Here is a 21,581-nt window from a genome sequence, read left to right on the forward strand (position 1 = left end):
GATTACTTGTTTTGCCTCCTGTGAGCTCCACTGTGGTATATTTGCTATAAGTACTTTGAACTGCTATGTGTATGTCTGAACTCAGAGAACCAGCTAAGCACACATGCTATGTCCGTGTTGACCCTATGTAAACTCAGAGGGACCTGTATATGTCGAGACAAACCTAGCTAATCATTAAGAAGATGCAATGTGTCATACCAGTATAAGAGCTCACGTAAGAGAGGTAACCTTTGGGAGATAGTGTCGAATCAGTGTGGATTATTGCCTGTGCCAAAATAAACCTTACCCTTTTTGAAGATTGTTTAACAAGCATGATATTTGTACTAAACTTTGAGCACTGGTTTGATAATCTAACACAGGAAAGATTCAGTCACTAATGTTGTATCCTTTTGAAGAATAATCTAATGAGCACTATATTCTAACACTGAAACTATTCACTCATTATAACAGCCTCTCTTTAAAGGCAACATTGTGTGCTATGACTTATGGGAAACTGTTGGGGTTGTGTAGAAATTCCTTTACAGAGATAAGGCTGCCAGAGTAGACTCAAGGCCGAAAAACAGACCAGTGCAGCCCGGAGAGGTGAACGAGGCCGGAAGGAGGAACCAAGGCATCAACCTGCTCAACATAATATTTGCATATTCATGTTGCATGTTGCATTTTTCTGTTTCGGGGCCAGGGGAAGGCAGACAGACCACCTACTGCACATTGGAGGGATAGATCATTTGACCCCGGGTACTGTATTAGATTGTAACTGTCAGGGGAATAAACTTTTGAGATTTGAACTGACCGAATCCAGTCGTCATTTTGATAGAACACACTCTCAAATGTGAGGTGACTCACAGTGCAGAAATGTATTTCCGTGAGGGGTAACACATGAGGATTAGCAGCTGCTAAAGGGAGGTGTGTACAAACATAACATTCAGACCGATTGTGACTATCTGCGACATACAATATTTGTGTGAATTTTTAAACAAGATCAACAATTTTAGAGTGTAAGAAGTCTCTGAAAGTATTTTTTTTAGTAACCTAGTTATACTGAAGCTGTCCAACACATAAATCACTTCTCACCATGAATACGCCTTGTGGTGCTGTGTGGTTTTGCCGTGGGCTTTGTATTCTGGTTGATACTGGGTGAGGTTAAGCTTTCACCTGTTAAACGTGATCTCTTGATGTTTTTTTTTTTTAGATGTGAGAGTAACTGCTCATGTGCATAGAGCTAAACATGGTCACAGACACATTCCCACACTACAGTGTGTGCGATGTGACAGGAAGCTCCTTTTCACCATCAGCTGTCTGCGGGTGGATGTTTCTTCATTTCTGTCCACTTATGTTTGTTGTCAGCATGTTTTTACCAGGTTTTATTTAATTTAATTTTTTGAAGATTATTTTAAACACTGTGATTTCTGTAGTGTTTTACTTGAACATCTGCTGATGTTCAAGTAAAACACTGTGATTTCTGTAGTGTTTTACTTACTAACATCAGCAGATTTATTTATTCATTATTTATTGTGTTAAGAAAAGTCAGCAGTCAGTCATCAAAAGAGCCACATCTGGCTCAGGAGCCACAGGCACCTGATTTCTGGTCTGACCAGAGGTCGGGAGTCTGCAGTTTACAGCAGTTTATTATTATTATTATTATTATTATTATTATTATTATTATTATTATTTCAATCAGATCCTTTCTACCGCGCCCACATTCTTTAAAATAAAACAACATGTATGATATTTCCAACAATTTGATCCTCCGGCCTCTTTTCCTGAGACACAGAAACTCAGAACTGTCTCTGAACTTTGATTTCAGATTACAAAAGAACCACATACCAACACGTAGACAATAAACTGTGTCTGTCACGAAAACTACAGCTACACCCAACGCCCAAACGTCTATATGTTAATTTACTTTCTTATAGGCAAATTAATTAGCCCCATATGAAACCAACAGCAGAATCACGCCAAGCATTTAAAAGTCTCTTACCTTCATCACTGTGTCTCAGAAGTCAAACATTGTCCAGTTATGTCCGTTGAGGTTAAATCTTCCCAAATAAAGAAAATTTTCAATAAACAGCAATCCTCAGACGCTGAGAGACAGGTCTGACCCAGTCTGTCCGTCTGTCCGTCTGTGTGACGCTCCGGAGGCAGGACACTTTCCACGGGGTGGTCCGTCCACGCGCGGCTGCGATCCACTAGTGCCGGCGTGTGGTGAAGCACGGCGTGGTCAGAGGCTAGTGGCAAAGGACAGTCTGATTTCTATAACTATACTATAATAAAATATAGAAAAGACGAAGTTTAAATCTGTCAACTGGACAAAAAGTGAATGAAGACGTTTCGCTGCTAATCCAAGCCGCTTCTTCAGTGGACCTCCTCACAAAGTCACGGATTACGCCTCCTCCAGACTCCAGACGCGCGTCCAAAAGTTGAAAAAGCTGAACTTGTTGGCGTTTGACGCGCAGCGTCGACCAATTAAGTGACAAAGCGTCGTCATTATCTGGAAGACCGGGAGCCACGAACACGGGAGAAAAAGTGCATACCCTCGCATTCAGGACATCTCCTTGCACAGTTTTCATTACAACCACTTCAAATTTGGCCAAGTCCCACTAAACCCATGTGTGATTAAAGATTATCAATTACATTTTGATTATGACTTTGGGTGTGATCATGGTAAATTTTCAACAAAATCACAATTTTTTATTATTATTTTTTTTTTTATTATTATTTTTATTATTTCAATAAAATATTCCTCTTTCACACATTTTTTGTTGGGAAAACGCTAATACGGCGTTTATGCACATTTGTGAGCTGAACACAATGATGTGTAAATCGTGGCACTATTTCACAAAATGGCTCTCTAGCCCCCTTTTCAAATTTCATTTTCAAAAATTCGTAGAAGACAATCTATTTGTCACGGACTGATGAAAAAATTCACAGGGGCCTTAATTGTGATGGGGCACAATGTGAGAAAGTCACATGACTGTAGCTTTTATGGTTTGGGAGAAAAAATGCGTTTCCATTATTATTATTATACTTACCGCTTTGAGGCCAATTTTGACCCCCTGAACGTTAACGAAAAGTAAATTTTTTTGGACCCAAAATTCAAGTTTGGCAAAAAAAAATTATTATTTTGATGTTCACAAAAATTATTCTTTCAAAATGACTCAATAGCGCCACCAAAATACATTACAGCAATGAGAGACCGTTTTTATCGTAGACAAATGAAATTTGATACAAACATAGAACATGTCAAGACAAGTAAAAAAAATATATTATGACCCCACCCTAAACCCTACAGGAAGTCGGCCATTGTGGGCGGGAACTCCATTTTTTCCAAAATTGCAACTCTCACATTTGAATTTTTTACACTGTGAATTTTTATTCAAGAAACTTGCAAATAGGACAAAATTAACTAGATCCATGTGGGATTATAGGTGACTCTTTTGGAATTTTCTAAGTTATAAAATGTGGGTGTGGCCAGTCTACAAAGAAAAAAGCAATTTTTTGAAGTTTTAAATTGCATAGATATACAATTTGCATAGGTCACACATTATATTGCTCCACAGTGCCACCTTGAACTTTGGAATTGGACACAAAAAAATTACTTTGACATAAACATTTGAAATTTGGCATGGACATCTAGCTTGGCAAACTGAACAAAAAAGCCAATGAGAACATATCTCTATCTGCAACTATGTTACCGTGGTAACATAATAAATGTGTCATTGAAATACATTGGGTTCAGAGGACTGGTCTTTATTGTAGACTAAATAGATCCATCCATCCATTTTCTTCTGCTTATCCGGGGCTAAATAGATGCTCTACACTAATCCAACTATGGCCTAAAATTCAAGATAGGTATTATTTTCATGTTCAAAAAAATGAATGTATCAAAATGACTCAATAGCGCCACCTCAAAAATCAAAGTACATTACGGCAATGAGAGACCTTTTTCATCATAGGCAAATGAAATTTGATACAAACATAGAACATGTCAAGTCAAGTAAAAAATTATATTATGACTTCACCCTTAACCATACAGGAAGTCGGCCATTGTGAGCGGAACCCAATTTTTTCAAAAGTGTAACTCTCACATTTGAATTTTTTGCGCCATGGATTTTCATTCAAGAAACTTGCAAATAGGTAAAAAATGAACTAGACCCATGTGGGATTATAGACTACTCTCCTGAATGTTTTTAAGTTATAAAATGTGGATGTGGCCAGTCTGCAAAGAAAAAAGATGTTTTTTGAAAATCTTAAATGGCCCGTAACTCAAACATGCAGTGTCCTATTTCCAGGCATTAATATACGTTTTGTTCAAAATCTTGTTCTTAATGTAATGATATAAATTGTCATGGGTCAGATGTTATATTTCTCCACAGCGCCCCCTTGAACTTTTGAATCGGACCAAAAAAATTACTTTGACATAAACATTTGAAATTCGGCATGGACATTTGACTTGACAAACTGAACAAAAAAGTCAATGAGAATCTGCATACCTCAATCTGCAACCATGTTACCGTGGTAACATAATAAATCTGTCATTGAAAAACATGGGGTTCAGTGTACTGGACTTTGTTGTAGACTAATAAATGCTCTACATTAATTCAACTATGGCCTAAAATTCAAGATTGGCAAAAAAATGTTGTATTTTCATGTGCAAAAAATGTATGTTTCAAAATGACTCAATAGCACTGCGTCAACAATTTTAAAAAATTACGGCAATGAGAGACCTTTTTCATTGTAGACAAAAGAAATTTGGTATAAACATAGCACATGTCAAGACAAGTAAGAGATTATATTATGACCCTAAACCCAACAGGATGTCGGCCATTGTGGGCAGAACCCAATTTTTTCAAAATTGTAACTCTCACATTTGAATGTTTTACACTGTGAATTTTTATTCAAGAAACTTGCAAATTGGACAAAATGAACTAGACCCATGTGGGATTAGAGGCTCCTCCGACGGCTCCTCTGGGATGTAAACAGTCCGTTCTGTGACCAAACATCTATCAACGACCACAACCCCTGAAAAACAAACTTCTATGAGCACATCTAAAGTTTGAACTAACAGTACTGGAGTATACAGTTTTGGTTACTCTTCCCACTATGAGGAGGTCTATAAGCACAGATGTGTGGTACTCAGTTACATTTTACTTTTTGAACAACTGTATCTTTACTCCTAATTAAGTAATATTTAGTTTGAAGTAACAGTGAACAAGTGACAGAAGCTTTATGTTGACGATATGAAATGATCTGAACATTTGTGTTTCTTGCACCGCTCTTCAGTAGTAGTTTCCCCAAATACTTCATATAAATACTCTTTGCTACTTGACAAATTTCTTGAGTTACTCTTAATCTTATTAGTACAATTTGTGTCCAACTGTACCCAATTTGCACGAACATCAAGGAAGAAAACATTTCACTCTCACAGTTAGCTAATAACTACTAGTGTTAAACAGAATATATTTAATATTTTGTGCATAAATTAAATGTCTAAATGTAGGTAAAGTATAGTGAAAAAGTAAAGTCATCTGACCTGGAACATGCTGAGAGCTGAAGTGGTTAAACTTGAGGCCCGTTGAGTTCAAGATCCGCTGAAAAACAAACGAAGAATTAGCCGATTAGCTTGATGCTATTAGCTAGTTAGCTTAGCTTCTCTCTCCGAGTGCAGAGAAAAAATGGCAGAAAATCGGAATGTAAGGGCTTATATATGCAACTATTAGCAACCATGGAATGTATCTGGTTACCATGACAGCGGTTAGCTTGTTTTGATTTAATTTTAGGTTTGTTGTTATGGTTTTACATTGTGAAAAGAGCGCTAAACATTGTCAATTCTCTACTCACGTGTAGGTCACAATATAATCTCAGGGACTTCTGCTGGTGTATTTTTGCCTTATGCTCATTATATGCATGGTTTTCCTAATTTTAGCTAAACAAATGACAATATATTCCTTTCTTTATCGTTAACAGGTGTCAAATTGGATAAAAATAGAGACACGTGACTCATAACCCACATTGAGTCTAGAGCAGGCCTATCACAATTATTATGATGTCACTTATGTTAAATAATTAGAAGCCTCACCAGCCCTGCACCTATGACTTTTCCCACTGTGAGGAAGTCTATAAGCAGAGATGTGTAGTACTCAGTTACGTTTTACTTTTTGAACAACCATATCTTTACTCCAACTTAATATTTAGTTTGAAGTAACAATCAACAAGTGACAAAAGGTTTATATTGACAATATGAAATGATCTGAACATTTGTCTTTCTTGCACTGCTCCTTCAGTAGTAGTTTCCACAAATACTTATTGGTATAAATACTCTTTACTACTTAATAGGATTAAGAATAACCCAAGAAATTTGTTAAGACAATTTGTGGCCAACTCTAACCAATTTGCACAGACATCAAGGGAGCAACATTTGATGCTCACAGTTAGCTAATAACTACTAGTGTTAAACAGAATATATTTAATATTTTGTGCATAAATTAAATGTCTAAATGTAGGAAAAGTATAGTGAAAAAGTAAAGTCATCTAACCTGGGACATGCTGAGAGGTGAAGTGGTTAAACTTGAGGCCCGTTGAGTTCAAGATCCACTGAAAAACAAACAAAGAATTAGCCAATTAGCTTGATGCTATTAGCTAGTTAGCTTAGCTTAGTTTCTGTTATGTTCAAGACTCAGGAGGCTTGACGAGTGATCATTTTGAGAACAGGTTTTTATTCTTGTGGTCCCCCGAGCATGTCACACAACTCCCGCTCACTATACACACGTGTCTTCCTGTCTACGGGTGCCTGTCTGTTCTAACTTCAATACATCACATCCCCCTTTTTAACTATTTTAAACTGTACATTTTAACTGTCACAGTAATGCCACATTTCAAAATTACATTTGAATCAAAGTGCAAACATCTCTTATATTTCTTTCAGATAACATGTTGGATAACTTACAACTGCTGTTTGCAATAACTATTTAACTGAACTTGTCTTTACCAAAACACAATTTTACAGTTCATTACTCTCTGTATCTAGCAGGTGGTTTTACTTCTCTACCAGATCTGGTTTTGTATGTTATTGCATCAGAGGTAGGATGAACAGTCTGTGTATCATGCGAATCAGTAACATGATCAGGTGGCCCTGTTTGAAAAGTCTCTGAATCACTTGTTTGCATTTGAGTGTACTGTCCATCTGCTCCGAAGGTTTCCTCCTCTGTTTTGCGTAGGTGTTTCCTGTTCCTCCTGTACACTCTACCATCAGGTGTATGAACCAAATATGAACGTGGCTGCTCGTGTTTATGCAGAACCACAGCCGGCTGCCATGACTCTCCTCGTTGCATCCGAACATTCTCCCCATCTTGCAAATCAGGCAGTGACCTTGTTTGTCTGTCAAAGTACAGCTTTTGCTTTAGTTGCCTTTCTTTCAAATGCTGATGAACCTTGTCCAATCCATCTGGAGTAAGCAGTGATGTAGATGTTGGCAGTTTTCCTTTTAGCCGGCGTCCCATAAGTAATTGTGCAGGGGATAGTCCTACATTCTCCAAAGGTGTATTCCGGTACTCCAAAAGTGAAATGTAGGGGTCACCTTTGCAGCACTCGGTTTTCTTCAGTAGACTTTTTATAGTCTGTACAGTTCTTTCAGCCTGTCCATTGGACTGAGCATGTGTGGGACTGGACGTGACGTGTCTGAACTCCCAGCTTTCTGCAAATACTTTGAATTCATCACTGGCATACTGAGGACCATTATCTGATATTAGTACATCAGGTATACCATGCCTGGCAAACATTGACTTGATAGCCAGTATGACACTGTGGCTAGTAGTGTCCTTCAGTTTCATGAGCTCTGGAAACTTTGAGAAGTAGTCCACACACAGAAGAAACTCAGATCCATTGTAGTGAAAGAGATCAGTGCCTACTTTCGCCCATGGCCTGTTGGGTAGTGGATGTGAAAGAAGAGGTTCTCTTGGATTACTCTTTCTGTGTTGGTTGCACACTGCACACTGTAACACCGTTTGCTCAATGTGCGCTGACATGTTCGGCCAATACAAAATGTCTCTGGCTCTCTCTTTACACTTGACCACTCCTAAGTGTGACTCATGTATTTTCTCCAGCATTTCTTGTCTTAGCTGCACAGGGACAATAATCTTGGCAGCTTTAAACATCAGTCCCGAGGTGTATGTGATTTCATCTCTAAATGTCCAGTATGGCAAAATGTCTTTTGGTACAGTACGCCTTTCATTTGGCCAACCTTTCAGTGTCATGTCCTTTAATAACTGCATTTCTCTGTCTTCCGCAGTAGCTTTTTGAAACTTGAGTAGTTTTTCCTTGGACATTGGTAACTGCTGTGTGACCAAATTTACATCTAACTCTTTTCCCAGTAGATCTTCTTTTTGTTCTCTGAGAAAAGCTCTACTCAGTGTGTCTGCTATGTAAAGTTCTTTACCAGGTTTGTACATTACCTTTAAGCTGTACCTCTGAAGCCTCAGAAGCATTCTTTGTAGCCTCATAGGAGCCTGGTGAAGCGACTTTCTGAAAATGCTCTCCAGCGGCTTGTGGTCACTTTCCACTTGAATATCTTTCCCATAAACAAACTGATGGAACTTTTCACAGCCATAAACAATAGCAAGTAGCTCCTTTTCAATCTGAGCATACCTTCGCTGACAGTCAGTGAGCGCTCTTGATCCGTATGCCACAGGTTGTCCATCCTGAAGTAAGACTGCTCCTATTCCTTCAGAACTCGCATCTACCGAAAGAGTGACAGGTTTATTGACGTCGTAGTATTTGAGTGTCGGAGCGTTGGTGACAAGCTGTTTTAGTTGTTCAAAACTTTCTCGTTGTTGTTTCTCCCAGTGCCACTCCACATTTCCTTCAAGCAGCTTTCTCAGGGGTGCACTGATATCTGCCAAGTTTGGTATGAACTTGGCAAGATACTGACTCATACCCAAGAATCTTAACAGCTCTTGTTTGTCCTGTGGAGGAGGTAGCTGTGTCACCGCTCTCACCTTTTCTTCATCTGGTTTTAAACCATGGTCGGTGAGTGTATGTCCAATGTACTTGATCTCATTTGTCCTAATGAAACACTTGTTTTTGTTGAGTTTCAGATTATATTCTCTTGCTCTGTCCAACAGTTTTTTCAGTCTTTGATCATGCTCTTGTTTAGAGTCTCCCCACACCAGTAAGTCATCGATAATGTTGACAACACCATCCAAATCTTCAATCATTTGTGCAATGGCTCTCTGAAACACTTCCGGCGCCGATGAGATACCAAATGGCAGACGCAGAAATCGGTATCGTCCAATGGGGGAGTTGAAAGTACATAACTTTGAACTTTCCTCATCAAGTTCAATCTGCCAAAATCCTTGATTTGCGTCCAGCACTGAGAAATACTTGGCATTTGGCATGCGAGATACAACTTCTTCTACGGTGAGTAATGGGTAGTGCTCACGTTTAATAGCTTGATTTAAATCTTTGGGGTCCATGCAGATACGTATTTTCTTTGGCGTGACTACAGTGACCATACTATTGACCCACTCCGTTGGCTCTGTCTGCCTTGCTATCACTCCCATTCTCTCCATGCGCTGTAGTTCCTGAACTACTCTCTCCCTCAGTGCAACTGGTATTTTTCTGGGGGCGTGCACCACAGGTGTGACTGCCTGGTCTAGCTGTATGTGGTGCTGACCAGGTAAACACCCCAGTCCATCAAACAGATCATTATAGTCTTTCAGAATGTTGTGCTCTTTTGTGACTTCATACATTCTTTTCACTAAGCCTAGCTTTAAGCAGGTAGACCCTCCCAGAATAGTTGAAACATCTTCTTTTGTGATTTCAAACTCAATCTTGTGTTTTTTTCCTTTAAACTCACATATCAGCGATTTCTTGCCCAATGCTGCCACCTTGTGACCAAAGAAGGGAACGAGTTTTGTCTTGCTTCTTTCGAGCTTGTCCCCGAGTCCCAGTGCATCCAGTGTCTTGATTGACATTGCGTTGCAATCCGCACCGGTGTCCAACTTGAATGTCACAACTTTATTCATTATCTTGAATTTTTCTGTCCATATGGTTTGTGCATGACTTGTGTCAGTCGACTCCATTTCAGAAACATTTTTGTTATTCTCCATTTTGAGTGTTCCCAGGAACATTTCGGTTTCATTGTCACTTTGCTCAACAGCATGAACTTTCTTTCCATATTGTTTACGCTTGTCCTGCGCTCTACACATCTTTGCGAAATGATTTTTCTTACGGCATACATTGCATGTCTGACCATACGCAGGGCAGGTTTCTCCATGTTTATATCCGCATCTATTACAGCATGTGTCTTTTTGTTCAACCTTTCTTGTTTTTTGTGTGTTACTCTCTTTTGTCTTGACTGTTCTCAGCTTGTTCACTTCTACTTCTTCATTTAGCGCTTTGACTTGGCTGGTTGTGATCTCACTTGCTCTGCATATATCCACAGCTTTATCCAATGTCAGATCTGCTTCTCGTAACAGTCTGCCTCTCACTTGGTCGTTTATTATGCCACATACTATTCTGTCACGCACCAGCGAATCGTGTAAATCTCCAAATTCACAGTCTTTAGCTTTATTCTTTAAATCAGTGACATATGTATCTATACTCTCACCTTGTTTTTGTGCTCTGGTGAAGAACATGTGTCGTATGTAAGGCAAGTTTTTTCGTGGCTCACAATATTCTTGAAACTTCTTTTTTAGAACGGCGATTTTGTCTTCTTCATCCTCTGCGAAGTGAAACGTGTTGCTTACTTTTATTGCCTCTTCTCCGGCAACGTGCAGAAAAGTCGCGCATTGCACTTTTTCAGATTTTTCGGCAATGCCACTAGCCGTGCAGAAAAGTTCGAAGCGCTGAATCCAGTTTCTCCAATTTTCCGCTAGGTTGCCATGCAAACTCAGGTTCTGTGGTGGTTGAAACTGTGCCATCTTCTTTATCCGCGTTGACTTCTGACACCATGTTATGTTCAAGACTCAGGAGGCTTGACGAGTGATCATTTTGAGAACAGGTTTTTATTCTTGTGGTCCCCCGAGCATGTCACACAACTCCCGCTCACTATACACACGTGTCTTCCTGTCTACGGGTGCCTGTCTGTTCTAACTTCAATACATCACAGTTTCTCTCTAAAAATGCAGAGAGAAAATGGCAGAAAATCGGAATGTAAGGGCTTATATATGCAACTATTAGCAACCATGGAATGTATCTGGTTACCATGACAGCAGTTAGCTTGTTTTTATTTAATTTTAGGTTTGTTGTTATGGTTTTACATTGTAAAAAGAGCGCTAAACATTGTCAATTCTCTACTCACGTGTGGGTCACAATATAATCTCAGGGACTTCTGCTGGTGTATTTTTGCCTTATGCTCATTATATGCATGGTTTTCCTAATTTTAGCTAAACAAACGACAATATATTCCTTTCATTATCATTAACATACGGAGCCCCGCAGATGACGGAAAGGAGAAGAGTAATATTTACAAAATAAAAAATAAAAAATATATTATCTTGTGGGAACGAGATAATTATCGTGAGGGAACGAGATATTTTCTTGAGGGAACGACTTAATTATCGTGAGGGAACGAGATATTTTCTTGAGGGAACGACTTAATTATCATGAGGGAACGAGATAATTATCGTGAGGGAATGAGATATTTTCTTGAGGGAACGACTTAATTAAGACATGCGCAGTTTGCGTGCAGCAGGTGCAGGATCAGAAGGAGCACCTCGGAGAGCACCGATCCACGGAGAGTTCTGTTAAATGAAGGTAATAACATTAAATCACAAAACTGCATGTATTAATGAGAAATAGTGCATGTTTAGGTTACGTGAATGACACGGAGCTAGCTGCTAGGTTAGCAAGAACATCTCCCCAACACTTTAACAAGAAATAAACAACAGGCAAACCATCGGTAAACCATGAAAAGCTTAGAAAAAAGAATGAAGTTGCTTACGTGGACCCTTTGTCCACGTATGGTGAGAGTACAGATTTTAGCAGTGGTTAATAAATGTTGTTAAACTTTCAAGTTTATTAGCAGCCATGCTAATCACGTGTTAATACGGTAGCCATAGACTATATACAGTCAATTTATGAATCTTTATACAGTCTATGATACCAACAGAACTGGAGCAGTCTGTTGAGATGTCTATGTGTTTATCAGTGTTGGCTACAGTAAAAGACAGAGCTACGTGATAATGTGGGAGCTATTGTTTATTGCAACAGTAATAACGCTTAGTCACAAGAGGGCGCTCCAGGATAATTTATGAACTAACCCACTCCAATAACAACTTGAGAGTAGCCTAAGTGTGGATTATTAAAATTAAGGATGCCTTTTTATTGTAGGCAATGTTTTTAACTTTGTGTTGCTGTGTTACAGCATCTTTTGTAATGGCGAGTGAAGAAGAGGAGCTGTTTGCTTTCCTACGTAAGCGAAATGTGGAGGAAGAGATCATTTTGAAGCTCCAAAATGATAAGGTAGCTTATTTTCTAATAAGTGCAGCCATTTTGTGAGAGTGTGTTGTAATTAACTGAAATAAAAGACAAAAGAGTAATTGAAAACATATACCCAATTGAGAATTGTTTCTACTGCAAATTAAGATGACAATCAAACTATTTAATGTTATGCTTATTTTCAGATTGATTCTTCTGTCATTCGCCTCATGTCTGATGTAGATCTGGCAAAGTATATCCCTCGGTTTGGGGACAGAGTTGCAGTGGTGGCTTTTTGCCGTCAAAGTCAACCAGGAATTTCAAGGAGTCAGCTGCTGGGTAAAATAAAAACAAAGATTTCATCTACCAGTATTGAGAAAAGAATTCAAAATGTTCAAAGACAAATGGGGAATAGGAATGCAAAAAAAAAGACAAGAAGACTAGAACTTGGATGGATGAACTTTAGCAATGAAAATAATCAATACAAACAGGTGCGCACAGCAAAAGGTGGTGGTACCAGACACATATCCGTTGACAGACACACTAAGGTTATGGAGATAAAAGTAATGGCGGAATCTCTCTTTTTCCCCAATGGAAAGTGCAAATCATTGAAGTTAGAAGAGTACGACTGCAGCATTTGTGATCTTTTAGAGGAAAAGATTGATCTTGAGACCACGGTTGAGCAGTTATATGAAAAAAACAAGGTAAAAATGCTCAGACTGTACCTTTACACTAAGCATCGCTTATTTCAAGCTACAACAGAAGAAGAAGAAGAAGAATCTGAGGCTGAAATCATTAATTTGGACCTAAATGAGGAGACTGAAATTGTATTCATTGATGAAGCAGTGGACCAATCAAATGCGTTGGCAATGGTGCTACATGAAAATACAGGTGGAGAAATTTCAGAGGTGAGTGCGACCGAAAATGCAGCAGTATCACATGACAATTCAACTGAGAGTGAAGTGATTTTGGGGGCATCTTTGAATAACTCAGTCAATCTGGATGACACATTGCCTTGGGATGTATCAAAGACAAAGATAGTGCTTGTCATAAGTAGAAGCAATTGCCTCTTTGAGCTTTTACAAGCCTTTGCTGACCCTGAAATAATAAACAAAGATGTTAGTGTCAAAAGAAGGCTCCCCAATGGACAGATAGAGGAAGGTGAGGGTTCAGGCGTATTTAGGGATTGTCTTTCTGAGTTCTGGGGTGAGTTTTATAGCAAATGCACCCTTGGGAGGAATGTGAAAGTGCCATACCTCAGACATGAATACCAAGCCCAGGAATGGCAAGCAGTGGCAAGGATTCTTTTAGTTGGCTGGAAAAGTGTGCAATATTTCCCTCTTTTTCTCTCCCTTCCTTTTTTGGAAGAAATACTGTACGACACAACCTATACCAATTTGACGGAAAGCTTCCTCCTGTATGTGACTAAAGAAGAACAGGAGATTCTCTCAAATGCATTGGAATCATTTGACTCTGTTATCAAAGAGGAACTTTTTGATGTATTAGATGCTCACGACTGCCACTATCTCCCCACAGAGAACACAATTAAGGAAATTGTGTCACAGTTGGCACATAAAACACTTATTCAAACTCCAATGTATGTCATAGAATGTTGGAAACCAGTATTGAACACTCTGGCTGACACCTTGTATCCTGAAAGACTTGTCGAAATAACAAAGGAGCGTGTACCCACATCAAGACGTGTCCGTGAACTTCTGAAATTTCCAGAAAATATGACTTCACTCCAGAACACTGTGGCCAGACACTTAAAGAAATACATAGGGGAATGTGACAATAAAATGCTTAAATTCTTCCTCCGCTTCTGCACAGGGGCAGATATTTTATTTGACCAGCCTATCACTGTTCAGTTCATTGAGACATCCCAGTTTCAGTGTAGGCCTCAAGCACACACATGTGGGTCTCTTTTGATGCTACCTATAAACTACCAAAACTATCCAGATCTTAGAAGCGATTTTGACACTGTACTCATGAGTTCAGTCTGGGTTATGGACATTATATGATGCATTAGAGTTGCATTTTTATTTTTTGTTTCTTGCGGATTTTAATTTGTTTTGGTGGCTGATAAATGCAACTTTTGTTTCCATAATTTACATAAGAAGGCCAAAAATGCTTAAAACTTGTTCTTGGTGGGTTCAAAAGTGACATGTTTACACTTAAAAGAGCTAGTCTCTTGAGTTACTGTACTTGATATGCACATTCCAAACTGAAACAGCTGTTTTATTGCGTTAATTGGACTTGGATTACACAGCTATAAAAACAACAATGTATAGAAATACATTATTTTATTTCAGTCTTACCGCATTACAGAATGGAAAAAGCTTTGTGCTCTTTTTGTTTTAAAAGATAATGTTTAGGCTTTGAAATACAGCCTGTTAATAAACCTTTGTTGAAACTTTGTTTTATTGTGGTGTTTTTGTTTTGATAAAACATGGCAACAAATCAGCCATCATGCAATTTTATCTACTTTATTCAGACAGCTGGGCCCTAATATTATCACGTAGTGATACATACAGTTCAAGTGCTTCTGTCCTGTTGCCTGGAAAAGTCTGACCTAACTGTTCCATTGTAATAGTGCAACAATCAAATACATCTTCATCACAAGGAACAGAAGTAAGGAACTTGCAGCGCTCTTTGCAGGCAGAAATGTCCTCATTTAAGGGTACAAGAAAGTCCACTGTGCCCCACAGGTGAGGTGCATGGTGCATAACGTTGGGTATTCCTGAAGGCACACTTGTATCTCTTGAAGGCCTGATACGATGTGAGTTCCAAACATTTTTTATGTCATTTAGGTCCTCCTGCAAAATTATGGATATGTTAATAAAATAGTACAAGCTATAATAAAATCATCATACATACATTTTCTTTTTGAAACGGGAAATCCAAAATAGAAAAACGGCTGTTGCCCGTTTCCCCCAATCTAAAGACTAAATAGAAAATCTGGATTTTGGGGGAATTTGTTCGTTTTCAAATTTTGGTTTTAAATTTAAAACAAGTCCTTGTGGTGAACTTGTTTGGAAATTTGATATATTCGTTTTTGTTCATGTTTTCCTTGTTCAAAGCCCCGTGGCCAAGTGCCCAGTGAAGCGCATCTCTTCCGGGGCCAGGCACCCGGTGATGCGCAGAGGCAAAACCGCGGGCAGGTGAGGAAATCTGGGCAGATCGTGGATATGCTCAGAGCGGTACTCACCGTCCGAGGCTGGCGCATGGCCCCATGCGCCAGCCTCGGACGGTGAGTACCTTTTGGTTCAGCTGTATGCGGGTTGTCACGTTTAGAGACAATTTCATTGTGGTATAAGCGCCGTTGTTGAGTTGTTTGCGGCTACACAAACCACCGGCTACACTGACCGTATGGCGCGGCACGACCATCCTCATCCCTGGTCCACTCAAGGCTACGGAGCGCGCACCCCGTTCGGTGCTGTTAATGGATTAAAGTGTACGCCTTATGCTCGTCTCCAAATTCTCGTGAGCTCCTCCTGCCATGCACGCTTGCTTGGGGCGTACCTTACTCTCGTGTTTACGCACAGCTCCAAAAGCTGTTCATTAAACTCATGAATGTTGTAATAAAACAAATATCCACACAAATCCCATTACGACGGCGTGCAAAGTGTCCACGTCGGCAAGCAACAGGGGCATCCGCCAGCAGACTGTCCGAGAAACCCGGCCGCCCTCCGCAGCGAGTCAGCCGCAGCGGGCGCTCCCCCGTCCCGCTAGAGACACGTTCTGTCGCAGCCTCAGGCAGTGATACTAGCACTGCCTCTGACTGCTCGGTTTCAAATAGGGGTAATAGAGCCACAGAAAGACAGCCTATCCACGATCACCCTGCCCAGATCCCCTCATTTGCTCGCGGCTTTACCTCTGTGCGGGACCCGGTGCGGGACCCGGTGCCTGGGCCCGGGAAAAGAAATGGGCACTTGGCACAGGGCTCTGAGCGCAGCTCCACAAGGAAATGGGCCAACATATCCACTGTTCATACAAATTCACCACAAAGAAACAGGATAGGCTCCTTGTTTTTGCCCATGTTTTTCTCGTGGGGCGGCATTGAAGCGCCTCTCAGCGCGGGTACTAAGTGCTGCGCAGAGATCTGGGCAGCGTGATCGTGGATACGCTGTCTTTCTGTGGCCCTATCACCCCATTTGACTGAAGCGCCAGGCAGATGCGGCTGCTCATCACGGCCAGCGAGACAAGCATGCGACATGCACTTCCAGCATCAGCACCGAATGGGGTGCCCGCTCCGTGGCCTTGGGTGGACCGCATATGCAAGGACAGATGGTCAGTGTAGCCACAGAGAACTATATCACGTGACGTACATGGACCGGGAAGACAACAGGCTTACCTGAATGATAGACATGAAACAAAACTGGACCAGTGCTTTGTCAAGAAAATCCCCGCAGAAATGTCCTTCATCTTTAAGGTCAGCAAAAAACTGAATCCAGTGTTCAATTCCCCCCTTTCTTAACTGACCCCACCAGCTCTCGATCCTTTGATTCGCTGTGCTTGCTCCTGTGATAAAGCTCTGCGGGCCAGCTCGCTCGTCTTGTCCATTGCGCCTCAAATACTGTTGAATATCTCTTAGAACAACATTCTCCGTGCCCATGTCCGTGCGTAAAAGCCTTGGAAAACCACCTTCATGCTCTATAGTCTCAACAAAATACCCTCCAATAACTCTTGGGTCGCTGCTAGTGAAAGATGCTCTAAGCCACATAACCCTCCGGGAATAGCCGTCTATGCATCCATTTATGCAAACTCCGTAAGGTTTCAACTTATCGTAAGAATCAGCGTGCCATATGAAGTTGGGCCCAGATGAAAAATAGCGTCGCCTCATGAGACGTCTTCCCTGGCGAGCGTGAACGTTGACTGGATCAAGAAGCGAAAGCAGTAACCTCACATCTTCCTTCCTGACTCGTAAACCATGTTCCAAACACTTGGCATACATCCAGCGATAACCATTGAGTCTCCCTGGTCCTTCCAATTGCCCAAGTATGAAGTCAACAACTAGCTCAAAGTTAGCATATTGACGACGGTAGAGTCCATAAGTCCGTAATATCCTCATCAAATGTCTTTTGCTTAAAATATAGCCGTCCAAAGCAAGCGTTGCTAATATGTCATTGTAGCTCATCCCCAGCATAAAATAATGCTTGATTTTGAGGTCCCGACTGTCCCGATCCATCGCATACAAGCCTCTCTTCCCTTCTTTTTACCGTGCTTCCCTTTTCTACCTGAACTTCTAGCACATGTGCGCCACCAAGAGGTCGCAAATGTCCTATGCGGGGCTCCATATTAATTATCTCGTTCCCTCGTGATAATTATCTCGTTCCCTCGTGATAATTATCTCGTTCCCTCGTGATAATTAACTCGTTCCCTCGTGATAATTATCTTGTTCCCTCGTGATAATTATCTCGTTGCCTCGTGATAATTAACTCGTTCCCTCAAGATAATATCGTGTGGGAACGTGATATTATCTCGTGGCCACGCGTTAATATTATATTTCGCAAATGTCCTATGCGGGGCTCCGTAAAATACTTATTAGTAGTAGTATAAATACTCTTTGTTACGTGACAAATTTCTTGGGTTATTCTTAATCTTATTAGTAAAATTTTTGGCTAACTCTACCCAATTTGCACAGACATCAAGTGATAGCAACATTTGACTCACAGTTAGTGAATAACTACTAGCGTTAAACATAATATATTTCATATTTTGTATATAAATTAAATGCTTAAGTGTAGGTAAAGTATAGTGAAAACTAAAGCCATCTGACCTGGGACATAATGAGAGCTGAAGTGGTTGAACTCGACAAGCACTAAATGTCACTGAAGACCCAGAGAGAAAATAATGAAAGACGACTTGGTAGCGCCACCACAAACTTTGATTTTCATGAGGCCAATGGAAGCCCGACTCGCAAAAAGTCAACCTAAAAATCTGAAACTCACATAAAAAAATAGAACATGTCGGGACATGACAAAAATGATATTATGGTCCTGCCATAAAATGTACAGGAAGTCGGCCATATTGGATCAAACCCGGGAATGACAAAAGTGCACACCCTCACATTCAGGACATCTCCTTGCATAGTTTTCATGACAACCACTTCAGATTTGGCCAAATCCCACTAAACCCATGTGTGATTAAAGATTATCAGTTACATTTTGAATATGACTATTTACTATATATTTATATATTATATTTATTTTCAATAATATCGCAATTTTTGTAATATTAAAGGCAGTGTACAGCAAAATTCAAAGCAGAATCAAATGCAGAGTCCAACAATTTGAGATTAGACCAGTGTTTTAAAGACAACTCTGTAGCGTCCCCTTAAACTTTCATTTTCATTGGGCCAATTTTAGCCCGACATGACAAAAATTATATTATGGCCCCGCCCTAAAATGTACAGGAAGTCGGCCGTATTGGATCAAACCCAGAATTGAAGTGCACACCCTCGCATTTAGGACATCTTGCACAGTTTTCATCACAAACAATTCAAATTTGGCTAAAACCCACTAAACTAATATGCAATGAAAGATTATCAGTTGTCTTTTAAATATGACTTTGGGTGTGGTCATGGTGAATTTTCAACAAAACTGCGATTTCTGGAAAATAAAAATAAAAAATTTACTTACCCATATTTTTTGTTGGGAAAAAGCTAATAGAGTGTTTATGCACATTTACAAACTGAAAGTAATGATATGCAAATTATATTATTATCTCACAAAATGGCTCTGTAGCGCCCTCTTAACTTTCATTTTCAAAAATGCATAGAAGACAATCGAGTTGTCGTGGACCTGTGAAAAAATTCACAGGGGCCTTATTTGTTATGGAGCACAGTGAGAAAGTCACATGACTGTAGCTTTTATTGTTTAGGAGAAAAATAATGGGTGGGGAAAAAAATCCATTATTATTATTATACTTACCGCTTTGAGGCCAATTTTGAACCCCTGAATGTTAAGTTTGGCAAAAAAATGTATTATTTTGATGTTCACAAAAATTATTCTTTCAAAATGACTCAATAGCGCCACCTAAAAAATCAAAATACATTACGGCAATGAGAGACCTTTTTTATAGTAGACAAATGAAATTTGGTACAAACATAGAACATGTCAAGACAAGTAAAACATTATACTTTGGTCACAGAGATGATCTGAACCTAATGATATACAATTTACATAACTGAGACAATCCATTGCTCCACAGCTCCCCCTTGAAATTTTAAATGGGATCAAAAAAATTTTACTTTGTCAAAAACATTTGAAATTTGGCATGGACATCCATATTCTCATACTGAACAAAAAAAGCCAATGAAAGCATACCTCTTTTTGAAAGTGTGTTGCCATGGCAACGTCTGACATTTCTCATTGAAATACATGTTCTTTTTGTCAACTGGGATGAAAAAAATGACTTTGTCATAGACCATTGAAATTTGGTACACATACTCCCCACATGATACTGAACAAAAAAGCCAATGAAGACATACCTCTATTTCCAAATGTGCAGGCATGAAAATGTCTGAAATGCTCTCATTGGAATGAATGGATTAGTATTACTCAGTTGCTGATTTTGAGGGGAGGTGCGATGTAAGCAGGAACAACTCAAGGAAAAACTCGAGTTGCCGCCAACTTTTGAGCTTAGCGTGGAGAGAGCGCTGGGTCCCCCTCCACCAAATGATGCCCCCATGATCTATTATTGTGAAGCTCTCAAATTATAAGACCAAAGAAGAAATAATCAAGAAGGCATGGGAGAAAAGGGGCTTCCTATACGAGGAGCAGCGGGTTTATGTGAACCATGATTATGCACCAGAAGTAATGAAGAAAAGGAAGGAATACGCTGAAGCAAAGAGGGTGTTAAAAGAGAAAAAATTACGATTTCAAACACCTTTTCCAGCAAAACTTCGTGTTTTCTATGAAGGAGAGACCCGCATGTATCATCAACAGAAGCAATGAAAGACATGGCTACAAGAGGGCTCCAAGTGCGCATTGTCAAGCCTGCGGAGGACCCGATTGGGAGGATTTTGGGTCAGATGTGGCACTCCGCGCAGGAAGCAGACAGGCTGGACCAGGTTTCATCTCTGGGGTACAAGCAGAAACTAAAGGCCTTCAATTACAGAAGGGGAGGAGGACTAGTGAGGGAGCTACCAGAACAACAGGAGTCTCCATCGAAAAAAAAAAAAAGAAAAAAAAAAAGGGACTAATATAAGATAAGTCTGCATTTGATATTTCAGGGTACAAGCTGTGTATAGGGACATTTGAGAGTTTTTTGTTTTGCATAATTTTCAGTCGGGGACGTTTTTCTTTTCGTCCTCCTAACAAATCCACAGAAGAAAATAAAATTAAAAGTAATAATAAAATACGGTGAGAAATGAACAGGGCCAAAAGTGGCCAAGAGGGCCCCCTACCGGTTGGGAATAGGAGTTATTCCTTAGAGCTGGGAGCTTGCTCTAAAAAGGTTAAATCTCGGACCTCATGTTTGGAAGTCCGAATAGTATGTTTTTCAAAGTTATTTTGCTTAAAATATTGTTCTCAAAGTTCTTTACTTGTAGCGCAGGGAGTAGAACAAAGTAAAACCGTACAAAATTACATCAATGAATAGTAAACTTACAGTAGCTTCCTATAAAGTGAATGGTCTGCTTAGTCCAATTAAGAGGAGCAAGGTATTGAGTAAAATGAAGAAAGAGGGGGTGGAGGTTTTGCTCCTGCAGGAGACACACATGAATGATAAAGAGCATGAAAAATTGAAGAGATATGGTTATAACCAGGAATTTTCCTCCTCCTACGGGGCAGGGCATAGGAGAGGCATGTGTATACTGATATCCAACAGAATTAGTTTTGAAAAGCTAAAAAAAATAAAGGACGTGGAGGGTCGATATATCCTAGTGACGGGTAGACTAGAGGGAATACTGGTTACTCTGGTAAATATTTATGCCCCTCCGGGCTCAGATTGGGGTTTTTTAAAACATATTTTTGATTTGGTGACAACAGAGAGCGAGGGGGTGCTGATTGGGGGGGCGACCTTAACCAGAGGCTCGACCCACGGCTTGACTCCTCAGGGAAAGTTCAACTAAAAAATACTACTGGTAAAAGAATTTCTAAACTTTATCTGATCACTGCCCTTTAATCTTAAAGATATGCATGGACACTGAGAAGAAAACAACA

General features: G+C 39.9%; 1 protein-coding gene across 2 annotated transcripts in view; it reads right to left on the reverse strand.

Moving 5' to 3' along the window:
• cdk15 (cyclin-dependent kinase 15) overlaps positions 1 to 21,581 on the reverse strand; it is a 227,410-nt gene that overhangs the window by 35,514 nt on the left and 170,315 nt on the right. The window lies entirely within an intron of this gene.

The sequence above is a fragment of the Periophthalmus magnuspinnatus genome, chromosome 2 (genome assembly GCF_009829125.3).
Source record: "Periophthalmus magnuspinnatus isolate fPerMag1 chromosome 2, fPerMag1.2.pri, whole genome shotgun sequence".
NCBI classification, from domain to species: Eukaryota; Metazoa; Chordata; class Actinopteri; order Gobiiformes; family Gobiidae; genus Periophthalmus; species Periophthalmus magnuspinnatus.